We start from the raw sequence: 22,021 nt of genomic DNA, 5'->3' as shown, positions 1-22,021 counted from the left end.
AAATGGGTCCTTTGTTGAGGGTAAAGCCATGTGAACTCTCCTCTCTGAAATCTGTTGGTCTGTGGATTCTCAGAACACAGGAGGTGGAAAAGGCAAATCCAGACCTGGAACATACTCATTCCAATCAAGATGACTTTCTCTGTTCTACAGTGGAAAGGGTCTGGCGCAATCACCTTGGCCGGCTGGACCCCTAGATGATGGTGTCCTAGCAGGGGTCAGCACTGGTCTCTGGTGAGGATAGGCTATACATTCCACAGCAGCAAGAACTTGGTGGGCCCCGGTGGGAGGGAGCCAATGCTTGAGGCATCTGCAGAGCATCCATTTCAGCCACCATGGCCATGAAGACACTGCGTAGATGTCAAGCTGATTAGGAGCTTAGGAGCTGCCCGCTCAGCCAGCCCAATCTATGACTGCTCTTCACTGTCTCTTCTACTATGATGGTGTCTGCTGGCATCAGCTCCTCAAACTTGCTCCCAAACACACAGGCCTATCTAGCCATCTCTTCCCCGACCACTCTCTGCCCCTACCTCTATAATAGTATTTCTTGTAAGTTCCCTAACAGCCACATGTGCTTGGAATTATATTTCCCTTGAGTCACTACACTCTTCCTTTCATTGAGCAATCAAGTGCACTACCTCAAACCCTGACTATTGAGAGGATTTCTTCTCACGCTAACCTTTCAAGCCACAGTCATGCAGTAGAAGTCCATTTCTAGCTTGCACCAACATGCCAAACTGACAGATCCATGAACCCTCTGGGCTACTATACATCAATGTCAATTGATACAAACAGACTTTCTAAAGTGTCAAGCACCCTGTCCAGGTTATTAAACTTTGGGGAAATAAGAAATGAGCTGGTAGAGATAATTGGATAAAGGCATTTCTCTATTCATTTTTCTCCTAGATTACAAAAATAAATAATAAACAAAAAATTAAAAAGAACTGAGAATTACTTTTATTTTGTTTTGTTTGGGGGCCACACCCAGTGGTGGTCAGGAGTTACTCTTGGCTCTGCATTCAAAGATCACTTGGGGGACCATATTGGGTGCTGGAGCTTGAACCCAGGTTGGCCACATCCAAGGCAAGCACCCTACCTGCTATACTGTATTGTTCCAGCCTCTGAACATCACTTTTTATCCAGCCCAAATATTTTTGCTATACATTCTCTATACTGCTTCTTCTTGAGGACTCCACCCTTTTGTGGTAGGGCTGGGGTACACCCAGTGGTGCTCAGGCATTTCTCCTGGCTCTATGCTAAGGGATCATTCCTGGTAGGGATCAGAGGACCTTATAGGGTGCCAGAGACTGAACCCATGTCAACCGCATGCAAGGCAAGTGCGCTACCTGCTGTATTACCTCTCTGGCCCCTCTATCCTTTGTTTGATCAATAGACAGAACAGAAGAATGGGCCCAGATTTTTAAACTCTGCCCATTTATCACTCTCCTTTGGAGCTTCTGACTTCAGATTAAGTGCATTCATTTATCCTTCAGAGTGTAACACCCTGTTAGCCCTGTCCTGAGGTCCCTGGAGGCTCACTCCAGCTGGTTGTCAGGTTTTACTGCTCAGATGGTAATTGTTCCCATGTTGCTTCTTATCTTTACCATTAGGGCTCTGTCATCACCATGGCTACCACAAGGAGCAGTTCTGACATAGCATCACTTCCGGTTACAGCGCACAGCCCCACCAAGCCTCTCAGCTACTGTTTCTTCCCCAGTACATCCTGTACATATTTTTGTTCTGGTGGTGATCACTGCTGTTCCTGCTTCCGTGGGGCCATGAGCAGTTAGTGGTGCTTGACGTGCCAGTGACAGAACCCAGGGCCTCACAGTGCTCTCTACTCCTGGTGCTACCTCGCTTTTTTTATTTTAATTTTTTATTTTGGTGCTACCTTCCTTAACCCATTGAATGTATTCTAGACAGAATCGCCTTTCTGCTTCCCCACGTAACATGGACAGCACATGGGCGGGCTTTCCCTTCTTACATAGTCAGCCCATTTTTCAGAGCTCATTTCTGTTCTCTGCTGTCCTATTGCTCCGGCCTTGTTCCACTTTCCTTATTCTCACATTCCTCATGAGATGCCATATAAACTCAAGCATCTCTTCTTCAATTTGTCTGGGTCATCACTATTTTCAGCCTTCTTGGATCTGGGCACAGTACCCGAGCTTCACTCTCAGAATCCCTGTCAGGGTGTTAGCTCCTGTGTCTTTGGACAACGTCCCTCATGGCACTCTCCTTCTCTTAATATTCCACCTCCAACACCTGCAGGATCAAATCCACTTCCTGCCAGTACTGGTTACACAGGGCCTCAGGTATCACTCTAGCATGTTGTTCCATTCCTGTCCTTCCTTGTACGTCTGATACCTCCCCAGCTGAGCCATGCTGCTCTTGTGGCCAGGAAGAGAGGCAGAGCAGAGGCAGTTGGCATGCAAGGAATCATTGTCTCTCTGAGAACCTCCATTAATCTTCAGTTGAGAAAAGGCCTCCTTACAGCCCGGATATTCTGCATCCCTAGAGAATTTGTGGCAAAACTCTGAAGAACTCAGAGGATTCCTCTTGTAAATCCCCAAGGGTTCATGTCAGAACAGTTCTTTGAGATTTCACCCTGGCCCCTCTTTTTTAAAAAATGGAATCACCATGGAGCTGGAGCAAAAGCGCAGCAAGTAGGGCGTTTGCCTTGCATGTGGCTGACCCAGGTTCGATTCCCAGCATCCCATATGGTCCTCTGAGCACCGCCAGGAGTAGTTCCTGAGTGCACGAGCCAGAAGTAACCCCTGTGCAATGCCAGGTGTGACCCCCCAAAAATCATGAATCACCATGAGATACATAGTTAAAAAAATTTTTATGATTGAGCTTCAGTCACACAATGTTCCAACACCAATCCCTTCACCAGTGTACATTTCCCACCACCAATGTCCCTAGTTTCCCTCCCTCCAAGCCATCGCCCCAGCCTGCCTCTATGGCAGGTATTTTTCTTCTCTCTCTCTCTCTCTCTCTCTCTCTCTCTCTCTCTCTCTCTCTCTCTCTCTCTCTTTCCTTCTGGGCATTTCGGTTTGCAGTACAGGTATTGAAAGGTGTATGTTCCTCTAACTCCTTTCAGCACTCAGGTCTTGGTCAGAGTGGTCATTTCCAACTATTGTCATAGTGGTCCCTTCTCTGTCCTAACTGCCCTCTCTCCACGAATCAGTCCTCTGGCCCTTTTGTTTCTACTGTCCTTGGGTATTAGTCTCATACTATTATTTTTTATAGCTCACAAATGCATGCAGTCATTCTATACCTGTCCCTCTCCTTCTGACTCATTCCACTCAGTATGAAGCTCTCCATGTCCATCCATTTATAAGCAAATTTCATGTCTTCATTTTTCCTAATAGCTGCATAGTATTCCACTATGTAGATATACCATAGTTTTTTATCCAGTCATCTGTTCTCAGACACTGGGGTGTTTCCAGATTCTGCCTACCGTGAATAGTGCTGCAAGGAACATAAGAGTCTAGCTCCTCTTTAGTGCTGTTTTAAAATATGGGTTCTTGTCTTATTGTTGAGTTGTAAAATTTCTCTATATATTCTGGATGCATAGCACTTGATCATGTATGATTTTTCTACAGGGATTCTCTTAGTCACCTGGACTATTTTTCTGAGCTAGGCTCGTAGCTCTCTGGTCCCATACTTAAACCCCCAGAAACAGACCTCCTCGTCACTTCAGTCTTCCTAGAACAGTGTTCCAGCATGTCTGTCCCTGCTCTGCCTCCTCCGAGTATAGGAGAGCTCAGGCTGACTGTAAGACGTAGGAACAGACGCCCGGGCCTGCACCTTGAGGCTGTGTGATGACAGTCCTGAAGAGCTTGCCTCACTCTGACAGTGCATGCACAGCTCTTTTTATTCTTCTTGTTTGCTCTTGTCCCCCATCCCCATCTATTCCTCATGCTGACATGTAACGGCCTTCTTTCTTGCCCATCTGCTCTTGTGGATCAGGAGCCTCCCACTGTCTATAGGACCCAGATTAACTTGGCTCTCTCAAACTTGGTACCCTTACAGACAAGCCCAGCCTACCAAGTGGACTTGCCTTCATGTAATCTCTTTATATTCTGGGCATCCCTTGTGGTTCCCTGATCACTGCCAGGAGTAATCTCTGAGCATCACTGGGAATTACTCCTGGCAGTGTTCAAGGGACCATATGATTTGAATCTGGGTTCAGCCGCATGCAAGGCAGGCACCCTACCACTGCACCCTTTCAATACCGTTAATCACTATTTCATGCATACATATTTCCAGCACCACACTCACTACCAGACTGCTCACTCTCTATACCAAGATCCAAAAGGTCCCCCATTCAGACCCCCACCCCCAAACTCAGTCCTATGAACTTACTCTCCAGTCCTTTTGCCTCTGGCCATCTGTTGTTACCTTACTGTGTGCCCTTATATTCCACATATGAGAGAGATCATTCTGTGTCTATCTCTCCTCTTCTGGCTGACTTCACCTTCTAGTTCCATTATGAAGTGACATATTGCATTTCTTCCAGGTTTTTTTCTGTGTTCAGAGTTTTTCCATGTTTTCTAAATCATCGTACTTTGAAAATCACTCATTTGATCTTGTTTTTAAACTTCGCTGAAGCATGACATCTGAAAAACACTTCTCAACCTTTTCAAGTTCCTCTTTCTTCATGGTGATTCTGTCCCTTTCTTATTTCTGTGGCTGCTTATTGGTGTGTTTTTTTTATCCTTTATCAGATAAAAAAGTATTTGCTATGAAACTGGTCCTTTTCAGACCAAACATGATAACATCCCAGTGTGTGTATTGCAAACCATAATGCCCAAAAGTAGAGAGAGAGTACGGGGAATATTGTCTGCCATGGAGGCAGGGGGAGGGTGGGACAGGGAGGGTATACCGGGGATATTGGTGGTGGAGAATGTGCACTGGTGGAGGGCTGGGTGTTTGATCATTGCGTGACTGTAACCCAAACATGAAAGCTTGTAACTATCTCACAGTGATTCAATAAAATTTAAAAAAAAAAAGAAATTGGTCCTTTTAAAGAGTGGGATTTTCCAAATTAAGTTTGCTATGTAGTTTATCTGTATGTGTGTTTTCTGTGTGTGTGTGTGTGTGTGTGTGTGTGTGTGTGTGACCACACCAGGTGATGCTCAGGACTTACTCCTGGTTCTGCACTCAGAGATCACTCCTGATGGGCTCAAGAGACCATATGGGATTCCAGGGATCAAACCCCAATTGGTTGTATGCAAGGCAAGTGCCCTGCCTGCTGTACTATTGCTCCTATGTATATGTACAATTTTTTGTTTGGGGGCCACACCTGGCAGTGCCTAAGTGACCACATGCATTGCCCTACATTGCAACGAAAGTGCGTTAAATAAACCCTGCACTCTCTTTCTGGCTGTTGTTGTTTTTGCTTTCATCATAATAGATTCCTTTTATGGAATTTTCTTAGGTTTACTTTGTCTCTGGGTGTTGGGGTTTTCAGCATCTTCAGATAAGTGGCAACATATTGATTTTTCATAAGGGTACTCAAAGCTGTTCCTTTGAAGACCACTTTTTATATATTGTAAAATCATGGTTATTCATTTATCGAATGATTATTCCTTAATCCAGCTCAGATTTCCTCTTGACGCGACTCACAGCCCCCGTGCTTGGTGGCCCCCTGCGCATTAACTGAGCGTCCCCGAATCCTGGGGCTACTCCCAACCCCTCTGACATTATCCGCCTGGGCCTTTGCTCTGGGATTCCTTTCTTCAGAGGAGCTTTGGCAAACCCGGTCTGTCACTCTAGAAACTCCCACCCATCAGTTTTGCCAATATTTTCCCTAGTTTTATTAATTTATCACTGTCACAATCACAATCACAAATCATCCTGTTATTCGTCGATTGCCTCGAGCAGGCCCCAGTAATGTCTCCTTCATCCTAGCCCTGAGATTATATTCAAGGCTCTTTAGGAGAATGAGACCCATCATTGTTACTGGTATTTGGCATATTGGGTACGACACAGGGAGTTTGCCAGACTCTGCCGTGTGGGCAGGCTACATTCGGTAGCCTGCCAGTTTGTCCAAAGTAGGAATGAGATAATAAGATGTTATAATAGGATGTCGCGCGGCCGCATTTGCGGCCGCACGGTTCCAGAAGCTGGTTTTTATAGTCTCTGAGTCTTGGCCGTTGATGGGATTACACGGCGCCAGGGGGCCAGTTGGTGGGTGTGACCCCCGCCTACTGGAATTTGGAGGATCTGGGTGGAGGATGCTTGGCCCCAATCCAAGTAGGCTTGGAGATTTCGGCCCCGGAACCCACGTGACTTTGTCCCTCTGCCAGTACCTTCATGTGTGTGGAGATTGGTCTCAGCATGGTGTTGGCTGGTCCTGGAGGTCTTTGGCTGCTGAAGCCCTGGTCGGGGCGGGGAGGAAAGCTCAACCCGCTCCCCTCCAAGGGGTCCCAGCGGCAAGGACAGTCAGGCGCGGGGGCAGGAGACTGCACTGTTCTTCTTCCGGGAGCTGGTTCTTATAGTCTCTGAGTCTTGGCCGTTGATGGGATTACACGGCGCCAGGGGGCCAGTTGGTGGGTGTGACTGTCAATCACTGTCAATTACATTTATTTTCTATTTGTCTCTCCTGGTAGATTATAAACTTCCTAAAAACACAAAGCAGTGACAATCAGATTACTCAGCAAGAGGTAAATGAATGACCCAAATCCTATTCCAACCTTTATTTTAGGTCACTAGGCCATCATTATGAGTATGAATGGGGTAGCCTTGTTTACTCTAAATACACCAGAATGTGGTGGCTTTTAGTAGAATTGTGTTCCTTGCTTACAGGTGAGTGCAGGTTGGCAGGCTAGGTGGAGTTCCTTCACAAAGGACTTTTAGGAACTGAGGGGTATCACATCTCATGGCTCCACCCACCTCCTAACACTGTAGTAGCAGCAGCAGCAGCTAGTGGCCCACTCATGGAAAGGTGAGGATTAACACGGAAGACTTTCTTCATAAAGCCTGGCTGCAGACATTGCAAAGGTCATTTCTGCTCACATTTCAAGAATAGGGGCCACAGAGACAGTACAGCAGGTGAGGTCCTTGCCTTGCTTGTGACTGACCTCAGATCTATCTTTGGGACCCTGTATGGTCCCCTGAGTCCACCCGGAGTGATCCCTGAATACAGAACCAGGAGTAGGCCCTGACCACTGCTGGTTTGCACCCCCCACACACACACACATACACCCAAATGAATTAATTCGTAAAATAAAATCACATTTCAGGGTTTCACCTTTCTGCAAGATAGACTGAAACTTTAGCAGTGCTGGTCAGAATTAGGGCTTGCTTTGCTCTCACAGTGCCACAGAGGACATGGATCTGGGCGCACAGCTGAAAATCTCTGCCCCATCCTCACTCCTCTGACTGTGACACCCCCATGTGCTCCTTTCTTTCTCCACAGTCCATGATCACACACAGTCCCTACGTCCAGGGGATGGTCAGGCCAACACCATCAGGTGCAATGGCACTGCAGAGTGAGCTGGGAAGGAAAGAGCATCCTGGCCCCCTTGTCCCTGGTGAGGGGCATGCAGGCAGGAATCTGTAATGGGAAAGCAGAAATCATATCCACAGCAGGAATGAACTCTTGTCCAGAAGGGACTGCATTGACCATGTCCTGGTGGGAATGTTTCCCTTCATAAGACCCTGCTTCTTCCTCCAGGGAGACTGAGGTTCAGGGCCCACCTTCAGGATTCTTCTTCCACCACCATCCTTCCCAAATGAATAATTTTCATATCCTATTTCCCTCTGGAAAAGGTTGGAGGTGGTATTTTATGGCTGGAGCAATCAAAGGTATTTCCAAGATCAGTGAGGCTTTGGACAATACAAATCCTCAAAAAAGCAGAGGGACAGTATCATGTCTAGTTGCTCATTGGCAAATAATGCCTGTAATTACAACCAAAGTTCTCTCCAAGACATGGTTTTTTTTTTTAACTACTTTAGTCTTAGTCTGTATCACCCTCAAATGTAATGTCAGTGTAGAGCATATTTAAAAAAGTAATTTACAGTGATGTTGTAGGTAGATAGGTAGGGGGTACCTGATAATGGACTTTTGGGAACCAATAATAAAGCTTAAGCAGAGATTTCCTAGCCCTGAAGAATACAAAAGACATAAAAAACACATCTCTTTGACATACAAAACCCGACTCTTTGGAGAGGAGAAACTGAGGCACACCTAGATGCAGAAATTCCCTGAGGAGGGAGGGCACAGCAGAGAAGAAAAAGCTATGGAAGAGTCCATGAGAATATAAAAAGATCATCAACAGAGAGAGAGACTGGGTTGTGAGATCATCAACAGTGCCAAACTTCCGACAATGCCTAAGTTAACTTTTATGTGTGCAAAACTCTGGCGGGGGGTGGGGGAAGCATTTGGAGGAACTGTGCAAAAGTTCCTCCCGAGAGCCATTTGGGGCTTGTTCCTGTGTTCTTCTTTGGACACTTACCTTGCTCGTGTTTCGGTGTAACTGTGCTTGCTTTTCCACGCTAGAGAAGCCTCTGTTCTCCTTTGAACATGTACTCCCTTCCTCTCTCCTCACATCTTTATCCCCCCCACTTTATTTAAACACCGTGGTTTACAAAGTTGTTCATGACAATTTGTTCCAGGCATGCACTATTCCACCCCTAACCCCACCACCACTGTCCCCTTCCCTCCACCATTGTCCCCATTTTCCAGCCACCCCTCCAGCACAATAATTTATTTTATATTGCTTGTTAACATTAAATGACTAATGGAATATTCAAAAATTTATTTCCATTAGGCTGGAGTGCTATCACAGCAGGGAGGGCATTTGCCTTGTATGCGGCAGAACTGGGTTCGATCCCCAGCATCCCAGATGGTCCTCTGAGCACAGCCAGGAGTAATTTCTGAGTGCAGAGTCAGGAATAACCCCTGTACATCACTGGCTATGACCCAAAACACAAACAAAAAAATATTTCCATAGAAGAAAATTTGTGAAAATTGTTGTATCTCACCATGGGAACATTAAGCCCTTGTCTGAGGTTTTTCTAAGCTGTTGTTGAGTGATAGCACAGGGGTAGGGCATTTGCCTTGCGCACAGCCAGCTCAGCTGAGCCGGGTTCAATTCCTCCACCCCTCTCAGAGAGTCCAGCAAGCTACCTAGAGTATCTCGCCCACATGGCAAACACAGTAACAACAAGTCTCAAAATGGAGACGTTACTGGGCTCACTTGAGCAAATCGATGAACAACGGGAGGACAGTGTTTGTTTGTTTGTTTGTGTTACGAGTTCAGCCTTCTGTATTAATGCTTTTGCAGTCAACATTGGTTGGCTTCTGTGTTACACCCCACCAATCTGGTATGCTGCTGCTGGGATGGCGGTGTTGTAAAGTTTGGACATTTTGTGTGGCCGCGAATGAGGCCACACAGTCTAGAAAATCCAGAATATTTAACTGAAAAGTTAACTGGGCAGTTAAATGTTTAACTGGGCATGGCTGCTGGGTCTTCTGGAAGTACAGGGAGGTGGCGAGAGGTCACCCACCCCAACTCTTAGAAGACTTGGAGTTTTCAGCCACAACGACCAGTGTACCTGGAGTTTTCGGCGCTTTAGGCTTCCTGTGGCACTCAGTCCTGAGGCCATGGGGTCTGGCCAGGGGCGTGATGGAAGCTTTGAGGTGTGGGAGTGGATGCCAAGGTTTTGTTGGGGTGGGACCTGGTCCTCCCCACTCCAAGATCATCCCATAAGTCTCAGCCAGGAACAGGACTCTGAGGAAATTTTTTCAGCTAGTTCATCTTTTTTGAGATTTATTTATGAGTCTCAGTCACAAGGCCGGTAGATAAGCTGCCATGGCAGTGGCAGTGGTTCCTCTCTCACAGTTTTCTAAGCTTTGTTCAATAAAAACTATCTTGTCTATTCCACATCCTCCTGGAATTTTTTTTCTGAGATTAGGACTGACTTTCCTTTCTTGCAAAGAGCAATTTCTCACCCCGCCTGAGTCTGTGGTTCCCTGGGAAATGAGTGCAGTGGGGGGTCATCTCCCATGTTGTGCAAAACAAGTGGACTCAGGTGCAGTTAGACGGCTGCCTCGAGGGGCAGGAGGGATGTGGTGCTCACAGCTAACTTTACCTGTCCTGACCCCTGCCAGGCACTTCCCTAAGTGTGGGTGGCTGTGATGGGTTGAGTAGACTGGTGGATGCCCTTTTCTTGAGGCTACCTCCCTTGCTCCCTACTTTACCAAGTCACCGGCAACCATGACAAATCCCCACCATCAAATTAGTCTCTGCTTGGCTTACTAAGATGGATCTTCCAAAACCTTCCTCAAGCTTATCTCCAGCTCTTTCATAGCAATAAAATGTGTAAAACAAAAAATTGCTCCTTTAGCCATTTTAATAATGGTTAAATCAAATGACATTAATTACACTGAGCATATCATATAAACAGCAACACCTTTTCCAAAACTTTCCCATCATCCCTTTCAAAACTTTTGAAAAACTTTTGCAAGGTTTGTGGGGGGAGTCACACCCAATGGTACTTAGGAATTATTCCTGACTCTGTGCTCAGGTATCTCTCCTTGTGGTGCTTGAGGTCAAACTTGTGTTGGCCGCATTTAAGGCAAGCACCTTACCCACTGCCCTACATCTCTGCCCCCCAAACTTCTGATTAGGAACTGAATGACTCCTCATTACTTGGTAATATTATTTCACTTTCTATCTCTATGAATTTTCCTGTTTTGATCATTTGTATAACATACATCACATATTTTGTGTCTAATTTATTTCACTAAGTTGTTTTGAAATACTCAACCCTTCAATGTTATTCTTATTATGACTGAATGATATTCCATCGCACGTATGTGTGTATATATACTACATTTCATTGCCAATTCACCTGTTAATGAAATTTGGATTGTTTCTACCTTTATAATAAGGTAAAAGGTAAAGGCCCTCCCGTTGATCGTCGATTTGCTCGAGCGGGCCCAGTAACGTCTCCATTGGAGACTTTGTTGTTACTGTGTCTGGCATATCGAATACTCTTGGTAGCTTGCCGGGCTCTCCAAGAGGGGCGGAGGAATCGAACTCGGGTCGGCCATGTTGGCCGCGTGTAAGGCGAACGCCCTACCCGCTGTGCTATCGCTCCAGCCCTTCCTTTATAATGGTATGCATAATATTACTATGAATGTTGGCATCTTTTTTGAATCTGTTTTCAATTATTTGGCAAATTCCTAGAAGTGTAACTTCTGAGAAATATGGTTAAGTTTATGTTTAATTATGATGAATTTTCTTTCCCATGTGAGCTGAACCATTTTACATTCCCACCTGCAACATGGAACGAATATCATATGATCTCCTTCATGTTTGCAATAGAGAGAAAGCAAGGGAAGAGACAGTATGGTTTTAATTTTTGAAGTGTCGGTCTTTGACTCATGTTCAGCTGGTTTCTGTATGTGGTGTTAGGTGGAGTTCCAGCTTCACTCTTTTGTATGTGAATATTCATTCTCTCCACGTCTTTGGAGCGATAGCACAGCGGGTAGGGCGTTCGCCTTACAAGCGGCCAACATGGCCGACCCGAGTTCAATTCCTCCAACCCTCTCGGAGAGCCCGGCAAGCTACCGAGAGTATTCGATATGCCAGACACAGTAACAACAAAGTCTCCAATGGAGACGTTACTGGGCCCGCTCGAGCAAATCGACGATCAACGGGAGGGCCTTTACCTTTACCTTTACCTTACCACGTCTTTGCTAAAGAGTCCAAGTGACACTATATACTATATCTTGTTTCTGATCTCTCTAGGTCTGTGTTTCCATAATATGCCAGAATCATGATCTCTTGAAGTTGTAACTCTGAAGTGTTATAGTTTGAAATCGGGAAGAAAGAACCACTTTTATTGCTTTGTTACAAAATTATCTGTTCAGGTTTCCTTGAAATTTTATGTGGATTTCACCATGGATTTTTCCATATCTGCAAAAAGAACTTGGAATTTTGAAGCAACTAATCTTAACAATATTAAATCACCCATGATCACAGATACAGTCTCTAATCACTTGTATCACTTGTCATCCCATTGCTCATCAATTTGCTCAAGCGGGCGCCAGTAACGTCTCCATTCGTCCCTGTCACGTGCTAGTGTAGCCCAATGGCGTCTGCTCGCTCCAGGAACATGAACAGTCTCCTAACATAAGAATTATTTAGGTATGCCTTGATTTCTTTTTTTAAAATAGGGCCACACCTGGGCCTTGCATGACCCAATAGTGCTCAGGGGGCCATGTGATACTGGGCTCAAACTCAGGGTCTCACGCATGTTCGGCATATGCTTAACCAATGAAGCAACTTCCTGGCCTCCTCCTTCACTTCTTTAAAAATGTTTTATGGTTTCCAGCGTCTTTTGCCTTTGACTAAATTTCTTCTTGAGCATTTTACTCTTTTTGGCTTTATTATAAATGAACTTCGATCAAATTTGTTATGAATTCTTTATCATTAACTACACATGAGCTGTTACCATCTGCAAGTAGTTTCTTCTTTTCCAATTTGTGTACTGTTCATTTGTTTTCTTTTGGGGGCCACGCCCGGTGCGTGTCTTACTACTGGTTGGGCTAAGCAATCGCTCCTGACAGTTCTCAGACTAACGTATGAAGTCCTGGGAGTCTAACCCAGATCAGTTCTGTGCAAGACAAGCACCCTACCTGCTGTACTAGCTCTCTAGTCCCAATTTTTCTTACCTAATTCCTCTGTCTATAACTTCCAGTAATATGTTAAATAGTGGCAATCATGAATTTGTCTTTTTTTTTTTTTTTGCTTTTTTTGGGTCACACCCAGCGGTGCACAGGAGTTACTCCTGGTTCATGCACTCAGGAATCACTCCTGGCGGTGCTTGGGGGACCATATGGGCTGCTGGGAATCGAACGCGGGTCAGCCGCGTGCAAGGCAAACGCCCTACCCGCTGTGCTGTTGCTCCAGCTTCTGAGTTTGTCTTATTTCTGATCTTGGGGGTAGAGTGTAGTGTTAGCTGTGGGATTTTCATCTCTGACCTTTATCATGCTGAGAAAAAAACTTTTCATTTTTCTTTAATTGAGGTTTTTTTAAATTAAGAGAGAGGATTGTGTTTCACCAAAAGTGTATTTTGAATGAACTGAAGGCAGGTTCTTTCATTAATATGAATAGTAAGGTATATTGCATTTATTTCTGTATGCTAACCCACTTTTTATTTTATTTTTATTTTATTTTATTTATTTATTTATTTATTGAATCACCGTGGGAAAGGTTACAAAGCTTTCAGGTTTAGGTCTCAGTCATGCAAATATCAAACACATTTCCCTTTACCAATACTTATTTTTTACCATGAAGAACCCCAATAAAACCCCACCCCCCACCCCTCCCAGTCCCTGTGGGGCAGATGAATTCTAGTTAACACTCTATCTGCTTTGATTAGATTCATTGTTTCACTAAAAGATTCACCACTATTATTTAGAGTTTACCACCCCCCCCCCCCAAATCAGACATGCTGAAAATGCATTGTGAAGTGATTTGCTTTCTACAGCTGGGTTCAAGAATTAAATGTTGGTTTTGGATTTCTGCTATTTTACTTATTGACCCTGGAAGTATTTCTACTGAAAGTCAGATTGTTAAGAAATTGGTTTCTGTGCTCTGGAGTCGTGGCCGTGCTGGAGAGCCGCTAGTGGGGGGCAACTGGTGGCCTTGGTAGGGCGTGAAGGGCGGACCGAAACGCCCCCCTTCCCATGAGATTTTAGTCGCCCCCACACCCCCGGCTCATACCTGCTGTCCACAAGGTTCCCATGCGGCCGCCATCTTTCTTTCCAGAGAGGAGAAGGAGACTGGGCAACACCCTTTCCCCTCCGGACAGACCCGATGGCCTGGATTAACGCATAGTCCGTTCACTTTTCTGCTCCAAGCTGCCAGGTTCTGCATTAAGTCCTTGTGCTTCTGGGGCCGTGGCCGTGCTGGAGAGCCGCTCGCGGGGGGCAACTGGTGACCTCGGTAGGGCGTGAAGGACGGACTGGAACGCCCCCCTTCCCATGAGGTTTTAGTCGCCCCCGCTAACCCGCTTTTTAGATGCTGGGGTAAATCCTACTTGGTTATGGAACAGATAGACACATCTTGGAAATATTGTGGCTTTGGTTCTAGACCATAGTAATTTAAGTAAATGTTCAACAAAGCAAGTCACACACTTTTTTCTTTTGGAGAAGGTGTTTAGACAAAGGTGTTGGCTATTAAGCAAATGATGAGTTACAAAAGAAAAATCATTGTATATAATTATAATGACATAGGGACAGCAAATGATCTCATGCTGGAAGAAAATGTGCTGGTGGATTTGCTCAATACTGGGCTGCCACAGAACTTCAATTTGTAAAGGTTTTTTAAAACATGCTAATTGAGGAGAGTGATAAAGTAAAATGAAGTATGGCTATATCATATATTTTAAATGCTGCTGAATCTTGTTTGGTTTTGCTGTTGTTGGGTCATATCTGGTGGGTTCAGGGAACCGTACGGGGTGCTGGGGATTGAACCCAGGTCAGCTGCATGCGAAGCCAGTGCCCTGCCCACTGTATTCTCTCTCTAGCTCCAAATGCTGCTAAATTTTATTTGATGATTTTTAATTGATTTTACAACTCTATTCATAAGAGATATTGCCATAGTTTTCTTTTCTTATATTGTCTTATATTGTTTTAGTATCAAAACAATGAGTCAAGTTTTCCTTTCTCTTCAGTATTTTGTGGTAGTTAAAAAATAATTCAACTTTAACTTTTTGATAGAATTCACCAGTAAGACCATCTTGCCCTGGTATTTTGTGTGTGTGTGTGTGTGTGTGTTTGTTTGTTTGTTTGTTTTGGGTCACACTTGGCGATGCTCAGAGGTTACTCCTGGCCCTGAACTCCTGTTGCTATTCAGGAGATCGTATGAGATGCCTGGGATCGAACACAGCTTGGTCGCGTGCAAGGCAAATGCCCTACCTGATGTATTATTGCTCTGGCCCCTCACCTGGTATTTTGTTGGTTGTGCTTTTGTTCTAGTTTTGATATGGAGAAAGTCTCCTAAGAAGGATTGCCTATTGGTTGGTCCTTTATTGTCAATTCAATTTCCTTAATATTGTTGTTATTGTAACCAGATATCCAGAGTAAGTTCTGGTAGTTCACGTGTTTCCATTAACTTTTAAATTTTATTTAAGTTGTCCATTTATTGGAATATAGTTAAAACCACTCTTTCATTTTGTCTTTTGGTTTTGAGGTTACACCAGCAGTTCTCAGGGCTTACTCCTGGCTCTGTGCTCAGGGATCACTCCAGGACAGGTCTGCGTCCACTGCATGCAAGGCAAGTGGCCTACATGCCAGTATACTAGCGCTTGGCTACATTCTGGCATTTCTTAATAATTTGGGTTTGTTGATTATTCTCTACTGTTGTCATATTGTGTTTCATACTTATATGTACTCTAATTTTATTATTTTTCTTCTTTTGCTGGATTCGAATTTAGTTTTCTCTCTTTTTCTAGTTCCTTAATGTTGAGTTAGATTATTTGAGTTTATTCTTCTTTAATATAGTCAGATCTTATTTAATGTAGAAGTTTACAGTTATAAATTTCCATTTGAACACCGCTTTTATCAAACCCTATGTATTTTTTTGAATACATTGCTTTCCTTTTCTCTGTATCCTCTAATTTTCCCTTGGGCTTTCTTGTTTCATCCACGAATGATTGACAAGTGTGTTGTTTAATTTCCACACAACTCTAAGTTTTTGAACTTCTTTCTGTTTTCCATTGCCAAGAGGTCAGAAAGGATACTTTGTATGCTTTAATTCCTTTAAAATGTATTAATATTTGTTTTGTAAGCTAATAGATGGAGATCATATAGATTCTAACAGTCCAACTTGTTGTTCGAGTTCTCTTTCCCACATTAACCCTTTCTCCGCTTTGAGTACATCATTGAAAATGCTGTATTAAGTTCTCCAACTATTTCAGTAGAACTGTATATTTCCCACTTTAATTATTAATCTTTGTTTCATGTGTTTTGGAGTTCCATTGTTCTTCTTGATGGTCTGAAATGTTATCAGTATGTAATGTTTTTCTTTATCTCTTGAAAACATTTTAAATTCTAATTTTCCTGATAATAATAAAGGCATCACAATTCTCTTTTGGTTACTACGTTCATGAATGATCTCTTTCCAGCATGAGAGCACTTTCAAATTCTGAATCTTGATAGCTAATTCCATTTAAAGTCATTACTGATGAGGCCAGAGTGTTAGAACAGAGAGTAGGGCACTTGTCTTATATGTGGCTGACCTGGGTTCAATCCTCAGCACCCCATATAATCTGAATTGCCCAGGAGTGAATCCTGAGCACTGCTGGGTGTAATTCCAAAACAAAATATAAAGTAGTTTCTGATAAGAATGTTCTTTGTCACCAAGCTTTTTTTTTCTGTCCGTAGATTTTTGTCCTTCATTCTTCCTTTAATTAAAAGGAAATCCCATCAATGGCCAAGACCAGAGACTATAAAACCCAGCTCCTGGAAGCGCGCATCCACAAATCTTATTATCTCCTTCTTACTTTGGACAACCCAGCAGGCTACCGAATGTATCCTGCCCACATGGCAGAGTCTGGCAAACTCCCCGTGGCATACTCAATATGCCAAATACCAGTAACAATGATGGGTCTCATTCTCCTAACCCTGGAAGAGCATTTCTCAGGGCTAGGACGAAGGAGACGTTACTGGTCCCTGCTTGAGGCAATCAACGAACAACAGGATGATCGTGATCATGGTGGTTGTGATCCTCCCTGTACTGGTTTCACTTTTTGATAGTTGACATTTTTTGTTGTGTACCCTTTTTGTTTCCTTATTCTATTTTTGTATATATATTTAGTTATTCTTTTAGAGGTTTCCTTGGGATTATGATTAACATCTTAAACTTAGAAGGAGTTAATTTGAAAAATATAACTTAGTTTTAATAGCATAAAAACCCTCTTCATCCCTTTTTCCTCTTCATCCCTTTTTCATATTGCTTTTTCTATCTCTTGATCATCAGTTGAACTATAGTGTCTTGGTGCATATCTCTGTATGTTTATCCTGATTGAAGTTCACTGAACTTCTTGAATGGGTATATTCATGTATTTCACCAAAACAGGGAAATGTTTCATAATACTACTTCTATCTATTTTTTTTCTGCCTCATCTCTCATCTCTTTCTGGAAATTGCAGTCCTTACCTTGATAAGTTAGTCACCTCTAGATCCCTCATGTTCTACTGTTTCTATTGTTTTTTTTCCTATTATTACTTTTTCCTTTATGCTAGGCAGATTGACTGAATTCAATGGCCTTAGAGTCAGGCTTATTGATTCTTTCTTCTGCCTGCTCATGTCTGCCACCAAACCCCTAGAGTGATTAATTTTTTTCTATTTAGCTATATATTCTTCAGCATTCCTATTTGGTTCCTTTTCATAATTTATTTTTTATTGTTCCCTATCTGCTCATACATTTTTTTTTTTTTGCTTTTTGGGTCATACCCAGCGATGCTCAGGGGTTACTCCTGGCTCATGCACTCAGGACGCTCCTGGTGGTGCTCAGGGGACATATGGGGTGCTGGGAATCGAACCTGTGTTGGCCATGTTGGCTGTGTGCAAGGCAAACGCCCTACCCGCTGTGCTATCGCTCCAGCCCTGCTCATACATTCTTTACCTGGTTTCCTTTTAGTGTTTTAGGATCCCCTTTAGCTCACTGGACATCTTTAAGTTGAATCCTTATCTTTGACTAGCAAATGCAAATGTTTGAGCTTCCTCATCAGTAGCTTCTTTAGAATTCTTTCTTGTGAGGCTGTTTTCCTATTTCTCTGTGTGCTTTGTCCTTGTTTCTTTGGTGACTTCAGGCCACATGCGGCCAAAGGCAACCACCAGGAGAAGCAGATCCGTTTGGGCTGCCAGTGCTCCCCCCAGCTGAGCGGAGGTCTTGCACACAGCCACTATTCCGCATTCTCAGTGAGGGCTTGGCCCTGGCAGAGTCCCTACCCTCTCTGGGCAGAAGGACTAAATTGCCAGAGCCCCAGAACTCTTACCAACAACGGGTATTTCCTGGTCAAGCCACATGCAGCGATGGGACTTTAGAAATCCTTTAACTCCGCCAGGCCTTGCTTTCCCCACTGGCCACTTGTGGCCACACCAAGTTTCCGGCACTACAGCTGGCTGTGTAAGCAGCTGGGCACTCACCAGTTCTGGCTTCTGTGGTTGCCACATGTCCTCTCCCAACTCCTCCCTCTCTGGCTCTGTCCCTGACCTCCGGCCACACTGCCTGACCCCCTCCATAGCCAGGCCCATGGCCTAAACTTACACGGGCACAGCGGGCTCCAGTCAGCCTCTAAGGACACGGGAGCAGCTCACTGGTGCCCAGCTGGTGTGGAGTGCCCAGCTGACTGGGACCCAGGCTCAGGAGGAGACGGGGTTTCAGCTCTGCTCTCATCAGGCCTTTCCACCGGAACACGGTGCCTGCAGTTTGAGCCATTGAAGCGTGAATCTCCAACCTTCCAAGTCTGGGGCTTGGAACCGCTACAACAATGAGACTCTGCCTTTCTGCTTTTGTTGTTCTTGTTTTGGGTCACACCTGGTGGTGCTCAGGGCTGACTCTGGGCTCTGGGCACCACTGAGCATCACTCCTGGAGGGGATCGGAGAGGGGGCCATGTGGGGTGCTGGGGACCAAATAGGTTGGCAAAGTAAAAAGCAAGAAACCTACCTCCTGTATTACGGCCCCAGCCCTTTTTGCTTTTAACTTGGCCTCTAAACATTGCTCCATCAGTTAATTCATTTCAGGAAAACGTAAGGAGTACAAATTAAAAAGAGAAAAATAAAATCACTCACATTTCTGTCCTCAAGAGAATTTCACCATATATAATTAGCACCATATTTCTTTTACATATTGTATATGTTAATAAATAATAAATAAAATATGGATGATGCATTCTTATCATACCATATTTTTAATTCTTCTCTCTGTATTTAGTCATATATTTTCATGTTAAAAAACATCTATCCCTCAAAATGTTTTTTAACATGAAAACTTGAGGAGCTGAAATGACAATACAGTGGGTAGAGCACCTGGGTTTACCCCATATAGTCCCTCAAGCATCACCAGGAGTAATTCCTTTTTTTGGGGGGGTCACACCGGGCGATGTTCAGGGGTTACTCCAGCTCTGCACTCAGGAATTACTCCTGGCAGTAATCAGGAGGGACCATATGGCATGCCAGGAACTGAACCCGGATCGGCTGCATGCAAGGCAAACGCTCTACCTACTGTACTATCGCTCCAGCCTCAGGAGTGATTCCTGAATTTAGAATCAGGAGTAATCCCCAAGGATCACCAGCTGTGGCCCCAAAACAAAACAAAAGAAAACACAGAAATTTATGGCTTAAAACAAGTCTGTTCTTTGTTTGGGGGCCACACCCAGCAGTGCTCGGGGCCTACTCCTGGCTCTGTGCTCAGGGATTACCCCGGTGGGCTTTGCTGTGCTGTCTCTCCATCCCTACAACAAGCCTTTCAATCTCACCATTTCTGGGGGTGGCAGAAATCTGTCTTGGAGGAAGGACTGCGTCTCAGGATTTTCTGAGGCTGCAGCCCAGACGGCGGGGCAGGGGGGTGGGGGGGATGTTCGCCTTGTCTGTGTGAGGCTCTGAGCTCATTCCAGAACACCGCATGTACCCTAGGCAGGTCACGGGCCAGTGACCCCAGCAAGACTGGCCCTGAGCACTCCAGTGCTGGGTCCAAGCACTGACCTACTAGGTCCACACTGCAGCATGTAGCACTGTCCTGTAGCACTGTCTTCCCGTTGTTTATCGATTTGCTTGAGCGGGTCCAGTAATGTCTCCATTGTGAGACTTGTTGTTACTGTGCTTGGCATATCAAATAGGTCACGGGTAACTTGCCAGGCTTTGCCGTGAGGGCAAGATACTCTCAGTAGCTTGCTGGACTCTCCGAGAGGGGCGAAGGAATCAAACTCGGGTCGGCCTTTTCTGCCGCATGCAAGGCAAATGCCCTACCCTCTGTGCTATGGCTCCAGCCCACACTAAAAGGCCAAATATTGCTCTAAGTGACCCCTACTGATGCCCAGCAGGCACCCTGGCTGTAGGCCCTATTTTAAGACCCTCGTCGAGAACCTGGTTGGGGCTGCAGGCTCTGTCTTCAAGTGCTCACACCCAGGCTTCAGGGAGGGTGGCTTCACTCTTGTAGGATGTCTGGGGTCATTCCCTGTGTCCTCAGGGCCCAGCGTTGGCCTCCCCTGGAGGGAGAAACCAGGGCCCAGTCAGGCAGGGCCCAGCACACCTGCAATGCCTCTCTCAGGTTGTTCTCTGTCATTTCTGCCATCCCACTAGGAAGTACCACAAGGTGGCACTCCAGGAGGTGGGGGCTGAAGGGGGCTCCTCGGGGGCCTGTGGAGGGGGCCACGACTTTTTCCTCTGAACTCTGTCCCAGACACTTCTCCATGACAGCAGAAGTTACTCAATCTTCACATCAAGTTCCTCGTTTCAAGGTTAGACATCATTGTAACCTAACTCACTTAACCAGCTCTCTGTAGGTGCAGTTCCCTAACTGACTCGCCCAGAAGCCCCCAGTCTGCACCGTGGGAGGGATCTTCTCCAGCTGGCCTGGTTCCTGGCTGGACCCTGGGGGTCTGCGACCACCATGTGCAGGTGTGGTGTGGCCGTTCTGCTCTGTTTGAGAGGCGCAGCCTAGCCCAGGGCTTCCTTCCTCTTGGTGGCTGCCGGTCACGGGTGGGAGAGCCCGGCGTTCTGCCATCATCCCAAGCTCTGTCCGCCGGGAAGCTCTGGGTCCTTTCAGCTCCCTGGGCTTGACGTGGTGATGACCTGGAGAGCTTCCTCCTGAGCCACACGAAGAGGAGGAGGAGGAGGAGGTGGAAGAGGAGGAGGAAGAGGAGGAGGAGGAGGAAGAGGAGGAGGAGGAGGAAGAGGAGGAAGAGGAGGAGGAGGAAGAGGAGGTAGAGAAAGAGGAGGAGGAGGAGGAGGAGGGAGAGGAGGAAGAGGAGGAGGAGGAGGAGGAGGAAGAGGAGGAGGAGGAGGAAGAGGAGGAAGAGGAGGAGGAGGAAGAGGAGGTAGAGAAGGAGGAGGAGGAGGAGGGAGAGGAGGAAGAGGAGGAGGGGGGGAGCAGCAGCAGCAGCAGCAGCAGGGATGGAGGAGGGGCTGGGGCGGGAGTGCCAGAGAGACCGTCCCGCTCCCTTCCCTCGCGGGATGCGAGGTCTGTGGGGTCCAGGGACAGGATATCTGTTAGCCAAGGCACCTCCAGCTAGAGAACCCAGAAAATCCCTTTGTCTTTGTGCCTTGTGTGGTGTGAGCAGGACCGGGAGGCGCGGATCCTCTGGTCCTGCTCACTTCCCCCAGCCTGCCCTGGTGACCCAGGGACCAACCGGTCTCTGACTATACAAATACAAATCAAACCTCACCTCAGGCAAAACTTCACCAGAGTCCCAGAATTCGAGGTCCAGACCCGAGTCTCCTGGGCCTGCACTAGCCACGCCTCCCAGAGAGGCTCCCCACTGCCCACCAGGCCCTTCCAGGGTCTTCCTGTCCTTGGGCAGTGTGGTGACCGCCTTCCTGGGACAACAGACTCCACAACACCTCAGGACTCAGCTCTGAGTCCCGCCCATAGCCCTGCCCCCACCCCCCGCCTGCCCCGTTGGCTCCCAGCTCCCTGCCCTTTGGACCTGGCCTGACCTGGTGGCAGTGGGTGGTGTGAGCATCTCCTGCCCACTGAAGGCAGCCCTCGACCATCTCTGCCCACACCCTGGCTTCCAGGGCCCGGTCTGGGTGGGCTTCGCAGGGAGGAGAGTGGACAGGGCCTCTCCCACTTAGCATCTTAGGACCCAGGCTGCAGCCGGTTGGCAACCAGAGCTCACAGTGCCCCCAGTGCACTGGGGTACTCTCCAGAACCCCTCAGGCCCCTGATGTTTGCTCAGAGGCCCCATTCTGGCCCTCGGGGGGGCCTCCTGGTGCAAAGGGGCCGGGCCCTCCCCAGGCTGTGCAGAGAGGGAAGTACCTGGCTGTCTTCA

At 46.1% G+C, this 22,021-nt stretch overlaps 1 protein-coding gene and 1 pseudogene across 1 annotated transcript in view; both read left to right on the top strand.

Annotated features, from left to right (window-relative positions):
* Positions 1-22,021, top strand: part of GCK (glucokinase) — a 40,835-nt gene that overhangs the window by 5,509 nt on the left and 13,305 nt on the right. The window lies entirely within an intron of this gene.
* LOC130022772 (uncharacterized) lies at positions 796-912 on the top strand (annotated as a pseudogene).

The sequence above is a fragment of the Sorex fumeus genome, unplaced genomic scaffold (assembly GCF_029834395.1).
Source record: "Sorex fumeus unplaced genomic scaffold, SorFum_2.1 ptg000020l, whole genome shotgun sequence".
NCBI classification, from domain to species: Eukaryota; Metazoa; Chordata; class Mammalia; order Eulipotyphla; family Soricidae; genus Sorex; species Sorex fumeus.
This window is presented reverse-complemented; position numbering and strand designations above follow the sequence as displayed.